Below are 25,349 nucleotides of genomic sequence, written 5' to 3' on the forward strand. Positions count from 1 at the left end.
AATTGAACTCTCTTAGAAATGATTTATTTTAGTTACAAAATATTTTTAACCCAATTAATTTCCTTTAAAATGAGCTATTGAACAACTCTCTACGATGTTCCAGTGCCAAGCTATCTGTGGAAAACAAGAAAGAAAAAAAAATATCCCGTTTAGGCACAATGTTGTAGTAGCCACCACTTTTCTTGATTTTCAAGCCAATATATTTCCCTTGCTGTTCAAGCCAAGGGACAGAAAGTTTTCTATACAGGGGTTTCGGACAAGGCGGCTATAATGGTGTACTTTTTGTTTTGATCTGACTCCTTTTTTTTAGGAACTATGGGTTTTTATATTTCTTAACGCACGATCCGGGTTGCAGCGGTAGCTAGCAACCTAGTAAGAGACGATCACGTCCAATGTTAAGAAATATAAAAATCCATAGTTCCTAACAGAGGAGTCAGATCAAAACAAAAAGTACACCATTAGAACCGCCTTGTCCGAAACCCCTGTATAGGAAATTTTCTCTCCCTTGGCTTGAACAGCAAGGGAAATATATTGGCTTGAAAATCAAGAAAAGTGGCAGCTACTACAACATTCTGTCTAAACGGGATATTTTTTTCTTTTTTTTTCTTTTTTCTTTTGTATCCAGAGATAGCTTGGCACTGGAACATCTTAGATAGTTGTTCAATGGCTCATTTTAAAGGAAATTAATTGGGTTAAAAATCTATAGTAACTAAAATAAATTTTTTCCAAATGAGAATGAATTTTTCCACCAAAAACTGCATTTTTGATGTCTTCACACTGCAGTCTTTTAAACATAATCGTATACCAGAGGTAAGATTTGAACCCACGCCTCCGAAGAGACTGGTGGCTAACACCAGTGCCTTAGACCACTCGGCCAGGCTGCCTCTCATAATTTGGGTTGCAGCAGTAGCTAGCAACCTAGCAAGAGACGATCAGTCCAATGCTAAGAAATATAAAAACCCAAAACTCCTAAAAATACAGTCAGATCAAAACAAAAGTACATCATTAGAACTACCTTGTCTGAAACCCTACTAGATAATACAGTAAAGAACGACATCTAGCCCATTAGCTGAAATAATTTATTGACAATAAAACTTCAAACAAACATCTTTCGAAATCCAGGTTGCAGCGGTAGCTAGCAACCTCTGGGTTGCAGCGATAGCTAGCAACCTAGTAAGAGACAATCACGTCCAATGTTAAGAAATATAAAAACCCATAGTTCCTAAAAAAGGAGTCAGATCAAAACAAAAAGTACACCATTAGAATCGCCTTATCCGAAACCCCTGTATAGGAAATTTTCTTTCCCTTGGCTTCAACAGCAAAGGAAATATATTGGCTTGAAAATCAAGCAAAGTGGCAGCTACTACAACATTCTGCCTAAACGGCATATTTTTTTTTCTTTCTTGTTTTCCACAGATAAATTGGCACTGGAACATCGTAGAGAGTTGTTCAATGACTCAATTTAAAGGAAATTAATTGGGATAAAAATCTTTTGTAACTAAAATAAATTATTTCTAAGAGAGAATAAATTTTTCAATTAAGAACTTTTCGTACTGCAGTCTTTTCAAAGATATTTGATTTTTGTACATAAATCATAATCGTATACCCTTATGTCTATTAATAACCATATATGACGTAAAAAGTGACATGACGTAATATCTAAAATCTATTGTGTACTAATAACCATATATGACGTAATAAGCGACGTGCCGTAAAAATTGAAAAAATCAATTTTTATTTTATTTTAGTTTTCAGTTCAGAATCGCTAAAGTTATAAACTGCAAAAATATTTATGGTATCTGAGCAATAGTTTTAATCTTTTAATGTAGACTATAAAATTACCTAAAAATTTTAAAATAGTTTGATTTTTTGTTAGGTTCTTGGTACTTGATACGTGACTTAAACATTCAACTAAAAGTTAGATAATGGTTTTATCAAAGCAAGCTACACGCAAGTTAAAACAGCAGTACTACAAAAAAAACAGAGATAGCATCTTGAAAAGAAAAAAGCAAAGGTACTCAACCGACCAGGCGTATCGAGAAAAAATAATTGATAGTGACAAACAGCGTTATTATAATGATGTAGTTTATAGCCATGCGAAAATTGAGACAGCCAAACAAAAGAGCAGGGAACGGTATGATAATAATGAAGATTACAGAGAAGCAACAATTGAGCAGGCTAGACAAAAGATCAAAGAGCGTTATCATAATGATGAAGATTACCGAATCAAATATAAGAAAAAATAAAACAAAGGTATTCAACCGACCAGGTGTATCGAGAAGTAAAAAATTGAGAGAGCCAAACAAAACATCAAGAAGCGTTACTGGGGTGACAAAACCTATAATGAAAAAATTAAATTCTCTGCGAGGATGTACCGAAGAACGCATAAGGATAAAGGGACAAATTACATTCAGAAATTTAAGAAGATGGCAAAAATGCAAGGTGATCTTCGTGAATTGAGAAACATTTTTTGCATGTTTAACCAGGATCACAAAAAGCATTCAAAATTACATATTAAAATTCTCTTTGAAAGAGCTAATGTTGTTGAAAAGTTCGTTAGAAATGCTCTTGCAAAACTCCATAGCAAAATCCAAAAGAAATGTTGTCAGTTTAATGAAAAGCTTCCAAGGTATGGATTGGCAACTGTGGCACAGTTTATAGATGCAATGGAAAATATTCGACAACACAGTGAATATTGGGAGGCGTACTTCTTAGAACATTCGTATAATAATTTTAGAAGGAGCAATTGCAGTTTATGTAGTAGCAATAAAAATATATATACAAGCATACCTATCAACAGCGAAGGAAAAGCAAATGTTTTTCAATTATGGCGAAAACGAACCTGTTAGGGTTATTATTACATAAAGGATTGATGTGGTCCATTATAAATTATAAAAGGTTTAGAGCTTCTAATGTTCGACGATTATAGAGTTAAAACTTTTCCCATACTGGGAATCGAACCCGAGCCTGCTAGATGAAACCCAGCTATCTATCTGCTAGACCATATGGGACTATAAATCAGTATGATTTAAGAACCATTTGCATATTATTATTTCATCATACCAAGCATAATAAGGCCAAAAAAAATCGTCGACTTGCAGCCTTACTTTTGACAGATCAGTTAAATAATCATCAGACTTAAAAAATGTTTTGCTAGTATAAATTGATGAATTTAGTTGTATTTGGTCTATGCTACCCATAAAATCACGCGTCGAATTACTAGAACCTAACAAAACCAAAACTAATTTTAAAGTGTTCAGGAATTTTTCTAGTTAGAATTTAAAAATTGAACATTAATCCGGGTTGCAGCGGTAGCTAGCAACCTAGTAAGAGACGATCACGTCCATTGTTAAGAGATATAAAAACCCCTAACTCCAAAAAAAGAGTCAGATCAAAACAAAAGTACACCATTAGATCCGCCTTGTCCGAAACCCCTATAAAGGAAACTTACCGCCCTTGGCTTGAATAACAAAGAAAATCTATTGGCTTTCTTTTCCATAGATTTCTTGTCACTGGAACATTGTAGAGAATTGTTCAATGGCTCATTTTAAAGGAAATTAATTGGGTTAAAATCTTTTATAAGTAAAATAAATTATTTCTAAAGAGAATAAATTTTTCCACTAAAAACTGCATTTTTGATATCTTTTCATACTGCATTCTTTTCAAAGATATTTGATTTTTGTAAATATGGTATAATCGTGTACCAGCGGTAAGATTTGAACCCATTTATATATAGTTTACATTAAAGAACGATCTTCAGTCCATATTAACTGAAGTGTTATAAAGAACATTATATAGATGATGCTTACAGTAATCAAAGGTTACTGTTAAGAATGTGTTGAAAAGATATTAAAAGACTATCATTGGAATATCAAACCATTGTGTACATTGGAACTAGTTAGCCACTTGATTGTTTGAGGTTCGTCTCTTACTATTAGAAAAAAGAAAAAGCCGTAGGCTTTTTCCTGTTTGTAACCAGGTTATTATTAATGGTTACATTAAAAGACGATCATTGGAATGACAAACCATTGCATACATTGGAATTAGTTAGCTACTTGATTGTTTGAGAATTTGCATTTTTGAAAAAAGGGGGAAACACCCCAGAAAAGTCATAGAATTTTAATGAAAATCATACCATTGGATTCAACGTATCAGAAAGCTCTACTGCGGTTCCAAGCTCCAAGCTCCAAGCTCCTATCTGCAAAAATGTGGAATTTTGTATTTTTTTTTGACAGAAGAAAGATCGCGGATGCGTGTTTATTTGTTTTTTTGTTTGTTTTTATTCCCCAGGGGTGATCTTATCGATACAGTACTCCTGGAATATCGTAAGAGGTTCATTTGAACGGAAATTAAAAGTGCTAGTGCCCTGTTTAAGGGACCCAAAAAATTGGAGGGCAACTTGGCCCCCTCCCACGCTCATTTTTTTCCCAAAGTAACCAAATCAAAATTTTGAGAAAGCCATTTTGTTCAACATAGTCGAAAATCTAATAAATATGTCTTTTAGGATGACTTAATCCCCCACAATTCCCAAGGGACGAGCTGGAAGGTATGAACTTTGTCCGTTGTTAACATATAGTATTGGTTAATGGGAAGTATAAAGACATTACAGGAGGGATTTTCTTATGGGGGGTATCGGAGGAGGAGGTTACGGGGAAGGATCCTTCCATGGAGGATGTTTCCTTGGGGGAAGGGATAATCCTATGAAAGGGGCGCCTGATTTCCCACCATTATATAAAAAGCGATCAGAAATTAAATAAAAAACTATTTATTTCAACTGAAAGTAATATGCAACATTAAAACTTAAAACAAACAAATTATTACGAATATGAGGGGGTTCACCTCCTAGTCAACACCTCGCCCTTTACACTAAAGGTTTTTTTTTGTATTTCAAAAGAGCTATCTAAGTAGTGATGTATCAATTAAAGAGAGAAGACAGATAGAAAGTTACTGTGTCAATCTAAGAGGGAAGACAGATAGGAGATTACTGTTTCAATCTAAGAGAGAAGACAGGTATATGGATGTTTTATGTTTATGGACTTTTATTGTTGTATTGGTGTAATATTTGATGTTTTATTGTATGGGAGTCTGATTGTTATTGCAGGGATGGTTTTGATATATGGTTGATTATGTGTGTTACTTTATGATTCATTATACGTATTGTTATACGGTTGATTTTTTATTTAATGTTTTTTTTGTATGGATTTTTATGTTTATGGATGTTAGGATTTTTATTGATCTCCATACAAGCGGGCTATTATTCCATGTTTTATTTAATGATTTTTTTTTGTATGGATGTTTTATGTTTATGAATATAAGGATTTTTATTGTTCACCATACAAGCAGGCTATCATTCCACGTTTTATTAATATTTTTTTTTTGGATGTTTTATGTTTATAGATGACAGGATTTTCAATCATCATTCCAGCGGGGCTTTCCCCTTGCTTTCCAAAGGGGCAGTATGATTGGTGTTTTATTTAATGTTTTTTTGTATGGATGTTTTCTTGTATGGATATATGGATTTTTATTTTAATAGTTTTTTTATTGATGTCATTTATTGTACTGTAATGATGATTTTTATCATTTCCAGTGATACGAATTTTTACATTCTAAGTATCTTCCCATTGATTTTTATGAAATTTGTGTTTGATGTAGGAATCAAACGGGAGACCCGTGATTTCCTAAGGTAACAGAACGACACGTTAATTGACCTAACCAACAAGCTATTGAACATATTATTGTAGCGATAAAAATTTAAGGAACTGGGCTTAATTGTGGTCATAAATATTGACCGCGTCAATTGTAATATTATGCTTAAAAGCCGTGAACTTACACCTTATAAGTTCTTCGATAGCGCCGCTTATAACGCTAAAGATTGTGCCATCAAGGCCTGCACCACAGCAATATACCACTAAAGATTGTGCCATCAAGGCCTGCGCCACAGTGATGTAAATTTATGACCGCGCCACCTTCAATTATTGAGAGAAAATAAAATGTGTAGCCATATAAATGTAACCTCTTTTCCTCGAGCTATCTGGAGATCAGATTCCTGGGAACGTACCTTGGAGACATACGAACTAATTACCTGTCGTGTGGCTAGATAGCAGAGCAATAGATTTATTGTAACTTGCATTTTGGTGTACAAAAGGGCTCACTTCAATTGACGGCAAATAATAACCAAGTCTCTACAATGACTGCATAATAATTTAAATCGCAATGCTTGAATGCCAATACAATTCTGTCAACAATAATGAGAGCACGGAAAAACACTATTCTCCACTATATATATCCTAAATTCTGATCATGTACCGTGTGAGTTACTCCAAAATTGCCCTAAGTCCTGAGGCGGGCCGAACTCTCCGTCCAATCATCTGTCTTAAATATTTTTGATGATTTAAAAGTTCACACACTCCTATAACTTAGACTTCCTGCGAAAATATTGTATTTTGTAGTTTTTTTATTACCACTCTTCTCGGTGAAATTCAAAGCTGGATAGCGCCGTTCTTTGTCTGAGGCTAAGATGCAATTTTGCTCTTTGCTGATTAAGGACTTTTCTTTTTTTGAAACTAGATTTAACTTAATTAGAGGAAGTCGGAATTATCTTTAGAAAGAAGGAACTTTATTTTTTTGTATTTCAAATATATATTTTACTCACGGTACATTATGATTTTAGAAATACATCCAATGTATTGTTTCTGGAACATTTCCCAACTGATATTAAGCGTCACAATATCGGAACAAGTTCATTCCATTGAACTGGAACAAGTTCAAGCACATTCAATTTATCAATTGGTTTTTGATAGATGTTAAAAGCGACAGGTTTCGGGGCATTTTTATGGCATCATCGTGAGAAAATGCACACCACGATGAATTGAGATGCATACTGGACAGACAATTTCTTCTGATGCTTGGGCCCTAAGTCCTACCCCTATCCCTCAACCCTATCCCTACACCCCTCCATCCCTCAAGACCCTCCAGCACCCCTCCCCCCCCCCTCCCCAACTTTTTTTAAAGGTGTTAGAATGACATAAAACAAACTTAAAACATAAAAAGTCACGTTTAATATTTTCCAAACTCAAAATGAGAATCATATAGAAATGTTAGTCGTGACTTTTACTATCAGAAAAATAATTTTTGTAGTGACTTTTTTTTACAGTTTTTTTTACAGTTTTTTTCAACTTTTTTTTACATGTCTAAAAATCAGCACTCAACATATTCCATCTACAAATTGGTTTCAAGAGGAAAAAATTAAAAATGAATGTAGAAAATTCACTAAGAAAAAAAACGACATGCAATAAGTTTCACGAATAAAAAAAATTGACATGCAACAAGTTCCATGAACAAAACAAGTTTCATGGATAAAAATCCACCCTTTTTTCAAATAACTGCATTCAAGTTAGGTTCTATTAGTTCATTTGGCGTGGGGCGCCACGCAGAGTGAATCTAATTGAACCTAATTTGAATGCAGTTATTTGAAAAAAGGGTGGAATTGTAGGTTGGCTGCAGGTACCCGGTTGCAAGCTCTTTTTATTTTATTTGTTCGTGAAACTTGTTGCGTGTTGATTTAATTGTGGATTATTAAAGTTTTTTTCGTGAAACTTGTTGCGTGTTGTTTTTTCTCTTCGTGAAGATTGTACAGTGATTTTCTCATCCTGAAAGTGATTTTGATCTTGGAACATGAGGAGTGCTGATTTTTGTTTCTGGAACTTGCTGCCTGCTGAATTTTTTCGTGAAACCTGCTTCATGTTGTTTTTTCTCTTCGTGGAACTTTTACATTGATTTTCTTCTCCTCGCGAAGTCAATTTTGTTCATTGGATCTTGTTCTGTGCTGATTTATGTTCGTGGAAAAAATCATGTTGATTTTTTTCTGGTTTTGTTGATGGAACTTGTTGTATGCTGATCTATGTTCATGGAGGTTGTTGAGCGACGATTTTTTTTTGTTTGCTGCAGTCTGATTTTTTTTCTCTTCGCAAAACTTATACATTGATTTTTCACCTCGTGAAACTGATTCTGTTCATGGTACTTGTTGCCTGCTGATTGTTTTTTAGTTTGTGGAACTTGTTGCATGCAGTTTTTTACTCGTGAAACTTGTTGCATGTTGATTTTTTCTCTTCGTGAAATATGTACATTGATCTTTTTTCTACTCCTAGAATTAACTTTGTCCATGGAACATACTGCTTGCATATTTTTCTGATTCTGGAACTTGTTGCGTGCTGATTTTTTTTCTTGTTGCGTGTTGCTTTTTTTTCTCTTCTCGAAACTTGTACACTGGTTTTTCTCCTCGTGAAACTGATTTTGTTCAAGGAACTTGTTGCGTGCTGATTGTTGTTCATGGAACTTGTTGCATGACGGTTTTTTCTTCATGAAACTTGATTTTTTTTTCCACATAGTGAAACTAAATTTGTTCATGGAACTTATTGCATGCATATTAAATGCTCGTGATTTATGTTACATGTTGATTCTTCTCTTCGTGAAACATCTCCAATGATTTTTCTTATTGAGAAAACTGGTTTGGTTCATGGAACTTGTTCCACGCTGATTTAGGTTCGTGGAACTTGTTGAGTGATGATTTTTTTTGTTTGTGAAACTTGTTGCAGCCTGTTTTTTTTCTCTTCGCCAAACTTGTACATTGATTTTTCACCTCGTGAAACTGATTTTGTTAATGGAACTTGTTGCGTGCTGATTGTTTTTTTAGTTCGTGGAACTTGTTGCATGCTGTTTTTTATTCGTGAAACTTGTTGCATGTTGATTTCTTCTCTTCGCTAAACTTGTACACTGAATTTTCTCCTCGTGAAACTGATTTTGTTCAAGGAACTTGTTGCGTGCTGATTGTTGTTCATGGAACTTGTTGCATGATGACTTTTTGTTCATTAAACTTGTTGCATGTTGATTTTCCTCTTCGTGAAACATTGATTTTTTTCTTCTCTTGAAACCAATTTTGTTCATGGAAGTTGACCGTGCTAATTTATGTTTGTGGAACTTGTTGAGGGCTGATTTTTCTTCGTGAAACTTGTTGCATGATGATTTTGGAACTTGTTGCATGCTGATTTATGTTCGTGGAACTTGTTGAGTGATGATTTTTTTTTGTTTGTGAAACTTGTTGCATCCTGTTATTTTCTCCTCCTAAAACTAATTTTTTCCATGGAACAAACTGCATTCATATTTTTCTGATTCTGGAACTTGTTGCGCGCTGATTTTTTTTTGTTCGTGAAACTTGTTGCATGTTGCTTTTTTCTCTTCGCGAAAATTTGTACACTGATGTTTCTCCTCGTGAAACTGATTTTGTTCAAGGAACTTGTTGCATGATGGTTTTTTGTTCATGAAACTTGTTGCATGTTGATTTTTTTCTTCGTGAAACTTTCACATTGACTTTTTTTTCTTCTTCTCTTGAAACCAATTTTGTTCATCGAACTTGACTGTGCTGATCTATGTCTGTGGAACTTGTTGAGTTCTGATTTTTCTTCGTGAAACTTGTTGCATGCTGATTTTTTTCTCGTCACGAAACTTAAACCATGATTTTTCTCCCCCGTTAAACTGATTTTTTTTCATGGAACTTATTGTGTGCTGATTTTTTATTCCTGAAACTTGTTGCATGTTTATTTTTTCTCTTCGTGAAACAAATACATTGATTTTTTTCTACCTAGTGAAACTAATTTCGTTCATGGAACTTATTTAAATGTTGATTTTTCTCTTTGTGAAACTTCTACAATGATTTTCCTCATTGAGAAAACTGGCTTTGTTCATGGAACTTGTTGCACGCTGATTTATGTTCATGGAACTAGTTGAGTGATGATCTTTTGTTCGTGAAACGTGTTGCAATGTGATTTTGTTTATTCTCTTCTCGAAACTTGTACATTGATTTTACTCTTTGTGAAACTGATTTTATTAATGGAAGTTGTTGCGTGCTGATTGTTTTTTTTTATTTCATGGATCTTGTTGCTTGCTGTTTTTTTATTCGTGAAACTTGTTGCAGGTTCATTTTTTCTCTTCGTGAAACATTTACATTGTTTTTTTTCTCCTCCTGAAACTAATTTTGTTCATGGAAAATACGGCATGCATATTTTTTAATCTTGGATTTTTTTGTGTGCTGACTTTTTTTTGTTCGTGAAACTTGTTGCATGTTGATTTTTTTTCTCTTTTGCGAAACTTGTACATTGATTTTTTTCCTCATGAAACTGATTTTATTCAAGGAACTTGTCGCGTGCTGATTTTGTTCATAGAACTTGTTGCATATTTTTTTTCGTGAAACTTGTTGCATGTTGACTTTTCTCATCGTGAAACTTGCCCATTGATTTTTCTTCTCTTGAAGCTGATATTCTCCATGGAAATTGTTGCTTGCTGATTTTTTTTGTATGTTTAACTTGTTGCATGCTGGTTTATCTTCATGAACCTTGTTACATGTTGATTTTTATCTTTTTGTAACTTATACATTGATTTTTATCCAAATGAAACTGGTTTTGTTCTTGGAACTTGTTGCGTTTTAATTTTTTTTATTTGTGAAACTTATTGCATGTTGTTTTTTCTTCGTGAATTTTTTACATTAATTTTTTTATTTTTTCCTCGTGAAACCAATTTGTAGATGGAATATGTTGAGTGCTGATTTTTAGACATGTAAAACAAGTTGATAAAAACTGTCAAAAAAATGTCAAAAAAATAATAAAAGGTCACTACAAGCATTATTTTTCTAATAGTAAGTCACGACTAACATTTCTATATGATTCTCATTTTGAGTTTGGAAAAAATTAAACGTGATTTTTATGTTTTAAGTATGTTTCATGTCATTCTAACACCTTTAAAAAAAAGTTGGGGGATGGGAGGGTTGGGAGAAGGGCTGGAGGGGGTTGAAGGATGGAGGGGTGTAGGGATAGGGTTGAGGGATAGGAGTAAGACTTGGGGCCCAAGTATCAGAAGAAATTGTCTGTCCAGTATGCATCTCAAATCATCGTGGTATGCATATTCCCACGATGACCTATAAAAAATCCAATTCATAAATAGAATGTGCTTGAACTTATTCCAGTTCAATGGAATGAACTTGTTACGACATTGTGACGCTTAACATCATTTGGGCAATGTCACAGAAACAATACATTGAATGTATTTCTAAAATCATAATATGTTCTATGGCTTATTGGTTCAGTCGATCAACGTGTCGTTCTTTTACCTTACGAAATCACGGGTCTCATGTTCAATTCCTACATCAGACACAAATTTCATAAGAATCAATGGGAAGATACATAGGATGTTAAAAATCGTATTATTTGAAAAGAAAAATATCATCATTAGAGCGCAGTAAAATGACGTCAATAAAAAACTATTAAAATAAAAATCCATATATCCATACAATAAAACATCCATACAAAAAAAACATTTAATAAAACACCAACTATACTGCCCCTTTGGAAAGCAAGGAGAAAGCCCCGTTGGAAGGATGATTGAAAATCCTCACATCCATAAACATAAAAAATCCATAGTAAAAAATAAAAAAAAATATTAATAAAACATGGAATGATAGCCCGCTTGTATGGTGAACAATAAAAATACTTACATTGATAAACATAAAACATCCATAAAAAAATCGTTAAATAGAACATGGAATGATAGCCCGCTTGTATGGTGAACAATAAAAATCCTAACATCGATAAACATAAGACATCCATACAAAAGAAAACATTAAATAAAACATCAACAATATAACAATACGTATAATCAATCTATACGTATAAATAATCAATACGTATAGTAATACACATATTCAAACTTATATCAAAAACCATCCCTGCAATGGCAATCAGACTCATATACAATAAAACATCAAATATAACAATAATACAACAATAAAAATCAATAAACATAAAACATCCATATACCTGTCTTCTCTCTTAGATTGACACAGTTTTCTCCTATATGTCTTCCCCTCTTAGATTGTCACAGTAATGTCATATCCATCTTCTCTCTTTAATTGATATATCACTACTTATCTATTCTAATTAACCGGCCTTTGTCATTCAGGGGTTAATACGTAATAAAACATGCAAATATAGAAGTTCGTTACGTAAGTTAACTCGTCAGTTACGTCAGAACAAAATTTCGAGAAAACTATTTAGCCAAAAAAGTAAAATTAATATGCAAATTTCGTTTTAATTATTCATGTACGGTGAGCCAAAATCAAAGCTGCATTAATTCAAAACGTTCAGAAATTGAAAAAAAACAATTTTTTTTAACTGAAAGTAAGGAGCGACATTAAAACTTAAAACGAACCTCCTTAATACCTCGCTCTTTACGCTAAAGTTCCAATCCGTCACACAACTTTATAACAATAAAAAAATTTAGCACAAAGAGCAAGGCGTTGAGGAGGGGACAGCCCCTTACTTTCAGCTCCTTACTTTCAGTTAAAAAAACTAGTTTTTTTTATTTATTAGAATAAGGAACGAACTGTAACCCATAGTAACTGAAGTCTTAAATCAAACAGTTTGTGGCCATAATAAAGACCTGTGTTATGGCTCATTTAAAGGAAATTCCATAAAGGACCGATATAGTTCATTATAAATGTTATTTTTCAATTATGTTTTATATATAGTTATCCAGTATTATGTAAAATGCAGTAGTTTTGGGGGTTTTAACAGGGTTGCTAGCAACCTAGTAAGAGAAGATCACTTCCAATGTTAAGAAATATAAAAACGCATAACTCCTAAAAAAAAGAGTCAGATCAAAACAAAAAGTACACCATTAGAACCGCCTTGTCCAAATCCCCTGTAAAGGAAACTTTCTGTCCCTTGGCTTGAACAGCAAGGGAAATATAGTGGTTCAAAAATCAAGAAAAGTGGCAGCTACCACAGCATTCTGCATAAACGGCATCTTTTTTTCTTTCTTTTCTACAGATAGCTTGGAACTGGAAAATCGTAGAGAGTTTTTCAAACGTTCATTTTAAAGGAAATTAATGGGGTTAAAACTCTTTTGTAACTAAAACAAATCATTTTTAAAACATAATAAATTTTTCCACTAAAAACTGCTCTTTTGATGTCTTTTCAAACTGCAGTCTTTTAAAAGATATTTGACTTTTGAAGCAATCAAACAGTTCGTTGTAAAGTTATATCCGGATTGCAGTGGTAGCCAGCAACCTAGCAAGAGACGATCACGTCCAATGTTAAGAAATATAAAACCCACAACTCCTAAAAAAAGAGTCAGATCAAAACAATAAGTAAACCATCAGAACCGCCTTGTCTGAAACCCCTGTATAGGAAACTTTCTGTCCCTTGGCTTGAACAGCAAGGGAAATATATTGGCTTGAAAATCAAGAAATGTGGCAGCTCGTACAACATTCTGCTTAAACGGCATCTTTTTTTCGGGTTTCAGCGGTAGCGAGCAACCTAGTAATAGACGATAGTACTGATGTGTCAATCTAAGGTACAAGGGTGGTAAAAAATCACTGTATCAATTATAAGTACGGGGTGGTAGGAAATTACTGTATCAGTCTAAGGTACGGGGGTGGTAGGAAATTACTGTGTCAATTAAAGAGACAGGAGTGGTAGGAAATTACTGTTTCAATCTAAGAGACGGGGTGGTAGGAAATTACTGTATCAAATAAAGAGACAAGACAGCTAAAAAAATCCATATTACCTTTTATACATGTATCATAAAAAAAACACCACGCCTATAATGTCATATCTTTGGTTGTGTTTTTTGTGTTGTAATTATAATCAGCATACCATGAAAATTCGTGCTGTTCACAGTAAAATGATTTTTATATTAAAATCTCATGTTTCTGTTAAAAGTCTTGACTGTTTTCATACATCGATGTTGCTTTCCTGGTATGTTTAAATAAACTTGATGGTTACGAAATTCTAGGCAATATGTTAGGCGTGGTTTTTTTATGTTTAGCCTTAAACACGGGTATAAAAACTCTAATGACGAGTTATTTTCTCAGTTCAAAATTAGCATTTGAAATAACACCATGAATTCGAATAAAAGGAATATTGATGAAAGCTACAACTAAGAAGTAAGTTATTCATTTATATTCTTAGTGGGTAAAGAAATTAATTCTAATATAATTTATCGAATGTTTATACAGTCCCCTTATAGTCAACGAATTGTTAATCATTACCTACATCTTCAGAGGTAGGTAAGGGCCATACCAAAACAAAAAAGTGCGTAAACACTGCATTTAAATGGTTTGCGAGCTTAGTAAATGAGACAAATCATACTTATTCTTTATTCTGGCCCAAAGTCCCCCCCACTATCCCCCAACCCTATACCCTCCTCCCTACACTCCCCTACTTTTACCCCAACCCTCCCCCTCCCTCCCTCCACCCCCTCCAACCCACATCCCTCCCTTCAACCCCTCCTCTCCCTTCCTCCAACTCCCCCTCCAATCCCCCCTCCCAATTTTTTTTGACAACTTTTTTCAACTTTTTTTACATCTCTTAGAATGACATGAAACATACTTAAAACATAAGAAATTCACATTTAATATTTTCCAACTTAAAAATGGGGATGATATAGATATATATGTCGTGACTTTTACTATTAGAAAAATAATGCTTGTAGTGACCATTTTTTTACAGTTTTTTTCTACTTTTTTACATCTCAAAATGGCATGAAACATACTCAAAACATGAAAAAAAATTCACATTTAATATTTTCCAACTTCAAAATGGGGATGATATAGATATGTATGTCGTGACTTTTACTTTTAGAAAAATAATGTTAGTAGTGACCATTTTTTTAACTGAAATTTTACACTATTTTTTCAATGTATTAAAATAATATCAGAAAAATAGAACGACACTTTTGATCTAAATTTTAAAACATATTCTTGTGCATACCCTACTCCTATTGATGAGGACTGATGGTTCTCATTGAATATTTTTTCATGAAAAACGAACTAATTTATTTTAGGATTTCCCAGAGCTCCCCCCACCTGTTAAGAAGACAAAGAGGGGCGAAGTGACTCCAGTGGTCATTTCAATGAGACCAACTGTTATACAATATGACCGTTGGCCGAAACCATTAATCTCATCAAGAACCACCGTAAACCACCCAATAGCCAACTGTCCAGCTGCCACATCCAATATCCACAACAAGATGCTACAACCATCTGGACCCATCATGGTCTCTGTCCGGACCATCCGGACGCCAGCCAACAGTCAACTGTCGAACTGCCACACCCAATATACAAGCTATAATCCCATTCCAAGAAGCTGATGTAATCAGTCATATGTAGTCATGGAATCAGTCACCTCTCTCCGGGATTACGTAAGAAAAATTGAATCTTCTCTCTCTATATATCTATCCCAGTGTGCGTGTTATAAAAAAAGAAAAAAAAGCGAGTTATTAACTGTGTATGTTTGTGAACTATGTTTTAATGACAGAAAAAACCACCACGTTTCAATGTTAGGATCTAACGTAAATTAAGAAGTAAAAAAAAGTAATAAAAGGGTACCCCTTCTACAGTTTTAGGTTATTAATCAGTGAAATTTTATTTTTCAGCTTAATAGAAGTGTCACATCACCATAAAAAAATAATAGAATAAAAAAAATGACATAATTTCTCTTTCATACACCAGCTTACACTTGAAGCATCATTTTAAACACATTCAATCACACACACACACACACACACACACACACACACACACACACACACAGATACACAAACACACACACACACACACATAAACACACACACACACAAACACACACACACACACACAGACAATCTAAATATTCTTTTCTTCTGGTAAAAGATTAAAAATAACTTGACATTCATTTTCTAGATAAATGTACAGGAGCTCCCACCATCAAGAATTCTAAGGACCAACAATATATTTGACGACATTGAGATACCGTTATTATCACCACCATCACATTTCGAAGATAATCTCCATGTCGAGTCACAGGAAGGGATTAAAAATTTGTTAAACGATTATTTTGGTGATGATTGTAGTAGTAGTATGTTTCTTCCGGATATAGGGGATAGATACATTAATGTACCAAGTACATCTACAAGGGGGTATGGATAAACCAACTACCCTTGAATGGACTGATCGTCTCAGTCCTGATACACTCGAGGGTTTGTTGAGTGAGCTGGGGGATTTCACATCACGCAATATCCCCATCATTGAGCAAATTGGTGGAGGACATGAAATCCCGTAACGCCCCCTGTCCTGCCCAATTTTAATTTAGCTGACTCTGCCTTGCATAATGTATATGTTTATAGGGCTGAGTTTCGGGGTCCATTTAATTCGCTAACATCAGGTAGCATCATAACGGATCCGGTAGACATATTACACTCCTATGTGGGCAAGATTCAAGCCCTTCTTGAAAGAGTGATTTAGGAGGGAGGTGGGAGGGATGGAATTAAGGCTGCCATCGCACAAAAAATAATTTTTTTAAATGAAAGTGCGGATGAGGTGTATGAGCATTATTTACGTACAGAAATGCTACCACTTCATCCGGACTTGAATAATTTTGAGGGTGTTTTTATGGAATGGGTCGATAATAAAGTAATAAAACAGGATAATTATACAGAGGTGGGTAGTAGGTCGGCGGTTTTTTTATTGGGAGTTTGGATATTAATGTGGGTAACTTTAAAAAGAATTTTGTTTTAAGGGGAGGTCGCGGGAGTGGGGGGGGGGGGGAAAGTCTAATGAAGATTTAAAGGGGTGGAAAGGTATACAACGATTTCGTTTCGATAGAGGGCTTCAATGCTTCAAATATGCCTTTCTTGTGGCAGCTCACAAATCTCTGCAAGAGAATACTAGTAAGACACTGTTGGACAATTATGCAATAAATGGGAGTCCAAATTTCCCTATAGTAGATTTTAATTGTTTAAAGGATCAATATCCAGTAACACTTAATGGGATAACTATTTTTGAGCGGGCTAATGCACATTTAACGATTGGTGTTACTGTTGTACAATAAAAAACAGAATTTGAGCAGGTTGAGCGCAAAAAGGGGGTAATATTTTCAGTGAGGGCTCTGTCCATTGAATCAGTGGAGCATTGGGTTTGACTTCTTTACAAGCCAGCCAGCGAACCCGATTCTATAGGACTTTTTTTCCAATACCAAAAATTAGCCTGGTTTTAAGTGACGGTAAAGGGAACAAAGGGGGGAATGTTACTATTTTCCGACATGTCTTTTTAGATTCCGGTCAGAAATAAAGTTAAATAATAATATGAAACATGGCAAGCGTCACGGATGTCAATCTGTGCATACGGTTAGCGGTGACAGGGCCATCTTGCGATTTAAGAACTTTCAAAATTCACTCCAACAGAGTGACAAGGTGGCCTTAGACTGCTAATCCGTGTTCATAGATATGTATGATCCATTGAATTCAGATCTTGTTAAAAAACATAAGGTCATTGCAGTCTCTTATGCTCACGCAAAAAGAGACTCGTGTAATTCCATGCCATTGGTTTAGGTAGTTGAGAGTTTGGGTGGTGAGAATTGTATGCTCTCAGCCGTGACAGCACACATTAAAACAGCAAATAAATCGATATCACGGCTGTGAAATACGTCCTATCCAATGACTATATTACCAGAGGACGAGTTGACTATTAAAACTGAGAAATATGTTGGGATTGTAAGGGGGAATTTGTTGAGGGTAGTGGGAAAGAGGGAAAAGGGTAAAGGGATGGTCCGTGACAACGATCATTTGGGCAACCCAATTGTATCGGGATTGAGTAATTTTCGTGGCGTGGCCCATCAATCGTGTAATTTAAACGTTAGTCAATAATATTTTCTACCTGTTTATATACACAATTCCAGCTATGATCTTAAATTTATTTTAGCGGCATTGGCATGATTCCAAAGAAGTGAAGTTGTAGATGTCACATGGGTAGATCTTATAACATCATACCTAAATCGTCTGAAAAGCTGCTGCTCTTAGAATTCAAAAGGCAAACAATAGATAATGATAAATTGCGCATCAATAAGATCCATTTTTTAGACTCCTTTAGCTTCTTCCCAAAATCCCTAAGATAACTCATTCAAGTACAAAAAAGTGATGATTTCAATAGTTTCTCCCTCCTAGAGCAAAACCTCCTTAAACAGCATTTTCTAGACGGTAAAATGTCAGACTTATTAACGTGTAAGGGCATATACCCGTATGAGTACTATAACTACACCGCGAGGCTTTTTGAGGAATAATTGCCGTCCATCACCTCGTTCTACGATTGTTCTTACGATCGTCAATGCACCCCTATCGACTATGAATTTGCCAAGAGGGTTTGGGCTAAGGGAGGGTGTAAAAATGGGTAGGATTATTGTAGATTGTACCTGGCCAGTGATGTATTGACGTTGCTGGATATTGTGTGTAAGAACACGGATAAAATCTATTTGGAATTTGGGTTGGATTTAAACTATTATTTTTCCACTCCTCATTTGGTGATGGATTTAATTCTTAAATCAGTAAAGAGGAAATAGGCTTGATCACCGACGTGGATCAGCATTTATTTGTAAAGAGATCAATGAGGGGAGGGTATGTTTTCATGGAGATCGTATCCTTGAAACTGATCCGAATGGACAAGACACCGGTGTAAAGTCAAATGCAGTTTTATTAGATATGAACTCCCTCTATCCGTCGGTAATGTCTCACTACTCTTTGCCGTGTGGAAATTATAAATGGCTTAACGATCCTCGTGGTTCAGATTTCCCCAACATTGCCAATGTTGAGGAGAATGGATCGCAAGGATGGTTTTTCGAAATCGATGGTAAAATACCGGTGGAGCATCATGACTCGGTGAAGGATTTTGTTTTCCCGTGCATAAACACAGCGGAGACAAGGGACTCTTTGAGTCCATACAATATTTCTAAGGTAGAGGATGGGAGTGTGCACTGGACACCTTTAAAACAAAAACTTATCGCTGACTTTCATCCGAAAGAGAATATCGTTGTACATCACGTTCTTTTGCGGTGGATGGAAGCCAACGGTTTCAACGTCACGAGGATACATAGAGCCCTCCAATTGATCAAAAACCCTATTTGAAAATGTTGATTGACACTTTTGTCGGTAAACGTTCCGAAGCGAAAACGAAGGTTGAAAAGGAAATCTGTATACTCATTTTGAACTCAGCCTTCGACAAAATGTGTGAGAGTGAACGTAATCGAAGTCGTTGTGACATTGTGACTGACTCAAAAGAATGTGCTCGAATCGTTGCCGATCCAAACTTCAAATCAATCACCATTATAGACTCGAATATGGTCCTCTTGAATAGAAAAAAGAAACGTAATTTTAAATAAAAATACTACAGGTGGCAGCGCAATAACCGAAATATCAAAAAAACTCATGTTGTCATTCTTTTACGAGATGTTTAGGCGCCAATGGCCAGGGGGGAGAAGTTCAAGTATACTGTGGGGATACCGATTCCCTTTTGCTAAAAGTTAGAAACTTGCTAAAAGTTGGAAGATTCGGGAAAAGTCGCACACAATAGCTCTCGAATGAACTTTACCAATTGGGACGAGTCCATTTACCCGGAGCTAGTGAAGTGCCAGGCCCCAAATCAGTTATTAATGTTAAAATCAGAAACGGGAAGTAACTTGATTTTCAGTGATGTGCTTGCAGGTCCGACGGTGTACTGTGTGCAAACACACAACGAGGTAATCAAAAAAGTCTGCAAGTGGGTGCCTAGACACTACGTGAGTAAGGATTTCGACATGAATGTATATAGAAACTGTTTGGAAAATAGTATAGTTCCAAGGGCAAAAGTTATGGCGATTCGCTCTTTAAAATTTAAAAACCACACAGTTTTAGTTGATAAAATGGCCATGTGCCCCGTGTCGGATAAAGTCTATGTCTGTGCAGATGGTGTGACAGTGCTACCCTACGGATATTATCTAACTTCTAACCAAAGTGTATGTCAAGATTATAGACATCGCCTCGGTCGGGAAAAAATTCACTAGTAAATGTTTGGGAGGCGGGATTCTTTTTAATAGATATTTTTTTCCAACTCAACAGTGGGTTTTTTTCCCCCAACTCAGCAGTGTTTTTTCCCCAACTCAAAAGGGTTTTTTATAGCAAGGTAGAGTCATATGTTTTTTTCTTATCTTTTTTGTAAGTAAAAAAGTGTGTTCAAAATCGTGGTTTTTTTACCCCGCGCCCGTGGCCGGCCTGGGGGGGGGACCGGCCTTTGGCCGGCCACTGCCATCGGGCGCCGCGCCCTTCCGGTGGGTAGGGGGACCCCTTCCCAATTGTTATAAGTGCTCTTTTTAGTGTCTTTTTTATTGAATAAATAAAAAAATTGTTTTGAATTTATTAAGTGACAGTGCCTTTTTCATGTTTTTTTATGCGTGTGTTAATAAAACAGGTAGTTTTTTTGTAGTGATGTTTTATTTGTAATTAAAAACATGTATCATTCTCAAAAAATTTTCATTTTCTTCTTCTTGTTCTCGAATCTGATTAGGGAAAATACTATTATTATTTATTCAAGGGAACGATGCAATCTACAGTCAGTTGTGTTTTGACATTGCAAGGGACTATGTATCAATTTAAAACTCTATTTAGGTCGTTTCTTTGCAGACCATCAATGTGTGGCAAAACGAAACTTTTAACAAAAACAAATTAAAATCGTGATAAAATGTTTTTAGAAAATTCAACAAAATTACTATTGCTACAGTGTTTGGCAAGAATCCTATAATAGAATAATAACTTTTGCCCCAGACACGAAATTCTTACATGGACTTGACATTTTCAACAGTATTAAATCAAACTCTTAGTTGATTATTGACGATCTGGCTGAGTCCATTGAAAAATGGTCTCAGGAGATGATACAATTGTTCACTGTCCGATCTCATCAACCAGAGTTCAACCTGTTAACATCTATTTGGTTTATGCCTTTCTGCATTAAATTCAGTTAATTCAGTGACATAGTTGATTAACTGTAACCTTACTTCCAGATTTTGCCACCAGCCATCAGGTGAATTGAACTTTTTAACCCTTTATATTAACCAACCAAATAACTAAAGGACAACCAATTCAGTGACAAAGTTGACTAACTGTGACCTAAATTCCGGATTTTGTCACCAGCCATCAGGTGAATTGAATTTTTTTAACCCTTTTGATTAATCAACCAAATGACTAAAGGACAACCAAATGACTTTAAGAGAGTGTGTCCAGAGTGTAGATTAAGGGCAACAATCAATTGCCTGGTATGTAGTACATGCAACTCTTCCATTCATGAGCAATGTGCGGGGATAGAACGTTCCCAGTGGAATAAGAACTGGTTATGTTTGGATTGTTCCTCGAAACAAAACATCACCAAAAATCAAGAATATACCACCCCTAATTCTTCTAAAGCTAATGATACCCCACGACGCCAATTGTCAGGAATAAATTCTTCAAAAACTAGCGATACCCCTCGACGCCAATTTTCAGAAATAAATTCTTCCTTAATAGAAATTTTAGATGATATCAGGTCATCCCCCCTTGCCCCGACTTGCCAAAGGGATGGTAAAGCTTTCATTGCAGCCCATAGCGAGCGTCAGACTACTCCCCTACCACTATTAACCAGTGTTGCCAGTTGCCAGACTGATTTTCTGCTAGAAACTAAAGATGCCAGTACCCAGACGGATTTTGAATATAATTGTGAGCCTTCTAATGATGCCTCCTGCCAGACTGAAAATTTTCCTTGTGGCAATTGTGATTCCAGCCCCCTATGCGACTCTTTCCTCCCCTCCCTTTTAGTGCTAAAAAAAACTCGAGTTCGTTACCAACGAAATTTCTACTTTCATTGATCTTAGGGAGAATATAATTAAGAACACACTTAAGTCTGTGAATACGAATAAAAAAAACGCCAATTTGAAACCAACTGCAATTCAATCCACAAGCAACAACTCCCAACACATGAATATTAATGAAGCAAGTGTCAACTCAAATATGAATTTAATCGGTCACCTAGTTCCAAAGGTCAGTGACAGCTTAAATGAGAACTCAATCAATATTCCAGATCCAGAGGTCAGTGACAATTTAAGTGTGAATTTAGCCAATATTCTAGTTCCAGGGGTCAGTGACAACTTGAGTATTATTAGTAAATCGGTTCCTGAAGCCAAATCAGGGAAGATTTCTATTGCCTGTCGATCTCATTTGGCCAACAAGTGTATAAAAAAGAGTGATTGTACCTTTTTTCACCCTTGTATGTCTTTTTTAATTACTGGTCACTGTAACGTCAATTATTTCTCCCGTTCCCATTCCAAACCCTGCCATAAATTTCAAAGTTGCCTTTGTTTCAAGACTATGTGCATGTTATTACATTTGAAAAACAGGGATGATATTGCTATAGCCAGGCGCAGTAAAATTTGTAATAGTAAAATAGTTACAAGTTCTCAATCAACCCAAAAGTGGAGCCCCCTTCATTCAATTAATAAAATTAGCTCGCCAGCGCATACTCATCCTTTTTTATCCCAAATCCACCCTGCTCACTCAAAAAACTTCCACCGTTACCACCCAGAAAAAAAAACCCATATTACCAGCAAAATCCCTTCCCTCTTAACACTCCAGTTAACCCCTCCCAAGTTGAACCCCCTGAAAATACCACCGTCTTATTTCCCTCCCTTATTTTCCCGCCTCCGACCCATGCGTTTAATCTCTCGTGCCCACCCTACCAGGGTGACTCTGGTCTGAGACCTTTTGCATTTAATAATTGTTGTTCTCAATATCCAAGTTTAGCCCCCGTCAAGAAGTCCACTAGAACCCCTGACCGCATCTGTGATATAAAAAATGTAAAGTGTAAAAACGGTACCTTCACAAGTCGCTTTCGATTCCCCAAACTTTTGTTGAACAACGCTGAAAGCCTTAACTTTGAAAAACTCAATGAATTAGACACCCATTCTAAAATATATAGTTCAGATGTAATCGCTATTACTGTAGTTCAAGCTCAAAATTTGCACATGTTAAAGATTAACAATTATTCTCAATTTAACAAACTGAGACCTGAAAACCACCCTCTGGGTAAGAAAGGTGGCGGAATTCTGTTCTTTATCCGTAATGATTTATATCCAAGTGAAATCCCAATTCCTTGTCTTAATCCCTTTGATGAAGTTATGTGGGTGTGTGTTCGACCTAAAGTCTTGCCGCGTCCTTTTAATTTAATTGTCCTTTGTTGTTTTTATTACTCCCCTAATCACAGATCCGCTGACAAAATAAATTTTATTGAAAAATTTCATGCAAGTGCTGACTTTGTACTATCTAAATACCCAAATGCAGGAATTTTCCTGATGGGTGACGCAAACGATATAAGACTTGATTCTACATGTAACGCTTTTAATTTAAAACAGGTCGTTAATGTCCCTACTACAAAAGGCAATACTACTCTTGATTTAATTTGCACTAATCTTTCAAAGTTTTACAAACCCATCTCCACTCTGCCCCCTCTAGGGGGTAGTTAACACTTTAGCCTTTTTCTATCTCCGCTGGCTAAGGTTAAAGAGTCGTTTTCTATAAAAGAAAACCCGTATATACCACTCACTGACTCAGGACTTTTCAATTTTGGCTCCTGGATTACTGCTGGAAATTGGTCCACTGTGTATCAAACAAATGACGTAGACTCCCTGGCTTTGTCCCTCCAAAATCTATTGAGGAGGAATTATGAATTCCACTTTCCTGATAAAAAATTTAAAACGTGTTCTACAGATAAGCCTAATGTTACTGAGTCTTAAAAAACTTATAAGAAAAAAAATCAACTTTTTCAAAGCAGGTCGCATTACTGAGGCTGATAGTCTAAGGAAGTTCCTAAAGAAAAATATAAGAAAAGCAGCTTCTAATTATTATAATAATAAAGTCAAAGATCTACATTCTAACAAGCCCAAGCTATGGTACAGAAAAATTAAAGAAATATGCGGAAAAAGTCCTTCCGAAATTGATTTTCATCTGCCTGAACCCCCTAATAAGACTGCCAACGATCTGAACTTGTACCTTGCTTCTGTCGTGCAAAGTCTCCCCCATTTCACTGGCTCAAGTCCAACTATTCCTCCCAATACTTCCTTCCCCTTTATTTCTCCCTCTGATGTTATAAACCAAATTCTTAAGCTTAGAAAATCATGTATTTGCCCCTTGGACATCCCAGTTGACTTAATTAAAGCTTTTTCGGACAAAATTACTGAGCCTTTATCAAGTATTTTCAACCACATCACAAAATTTGGTAAATTCTCATGTTGCTGGAAACCAGGTTTTATAGCAGCTGTCCCTAAAAAATGCGCCAGTCTGACTTTCGCCAACATTCGCCCCATTACACTCACTTCTGTTTTTTCCAAACCTTATGAAGGTTTCCTTTCTGAATAGCTTAAGGATAAAATATGTCCACGCATTAACCCCCGGTAGTTTTTTAACTTAATGAACATTTCTGCCATTAATTACCATATGTACTTAATACATACGATTATGAGTAACTTTGATAAACCAAATGTCTAGCTGAACGTTGTCTTAGTTGATTTACAAAAAGTTTTTGACCTGGTTGACCATACCATCCTAATTTGTTCACTACTGGTTAACTTTAAACTTGATCCTCTGTTAGTAAATATTGTTATATCATTTCTTTCAAATAGATCCCAAGTTGTTAAATACAAAAATATTTTCTCTAACCCCCTCCCTAAATATTGTGGAATTCCTCAAGGAACCTTATTGGGACCACTTTTATTTCTAGTCATGATTAACGATATTGGTAAGGAATTCCCCCAACGGTGGAAATACGTGGATGACTTGACGATCCTCGAAGTAGGTCACAGGAATATTAAAACTGACCCCCTTGAAATTCTATCCCACATTTCGGATGAAGCTAAGAACCTAAATATGAAAGTAAATTCCACTAAATCAAATATAATGACGATAAATTTCTTGAAATCTTCCCGCATTCCTTGACCCTTTCCCCCCAGATATTTCTGTGTCTTCCTTTAAACTACTTGGGGTTACAATATCCTATAATTTAAAGTGGGATATCCCCGTGAAATATATTGTCCGTAGATCTAATGCATCCATGTCTCTCCTTAAGCTCTTGAATAAATTTAACATCCCCCCATCCCATTCTTTAAGGATTTATACTTCCTTTGTCCGCCCGCACCTTGAATATGCTTGTCCAGTTTGGCATCCTGGCATCTCCCGTGATGACAGGTGTATCCGGGTGAACCGAAATTTCTACTCTCGGCCTAAAATCAGGCTACAGACAAACCCTACGGATATATTCTATTGGACCTGAATCAGAACACACCCGAGAATTTACGTGAACTCACCAATATTTTGGACAATGAAATTACTGTATATCTGCCGGTGAACAGTAAAAAAGGTCGTTAGTTGCAATCATGACACTGAAGAAACTACATGAATATCGACATTTATTCACCGTCCTAGGTAATTCAAAACAACGACTT

The 25,349-nt window shown here is 35.5% G+C and overlaps 1 pseudogene; it reads left to right on the plus strand.

Moving 5' to 3' along the window:
- The first annotated feature begins 22,419 nt into the window (after nucleotides 1-22,419).
- Nucleotides 22,420-24,843, plus strand: LOC148948932 (uncharacterized; annotated as a pseudogene).
- Nucleotides 24,844-25,349: the final 506 nt, after the last annotated feature.

This window comes from Artemia sp. Qi Xiang Cuo, chromosome 9 (genome assembly GCF_049724085.1).
Source record: "Artemia sp. Qi Xiang Cuo chromosome 9, ASM4972408v1, whole genome shotgun sequence".
Lineage (NCBI taxonomy): Eukaryota > Metazoa > Arthropoda > Branchiopoda > Anostraca > Artemiidae > Artemia > Artemia sp. Qi Xiang Cuo.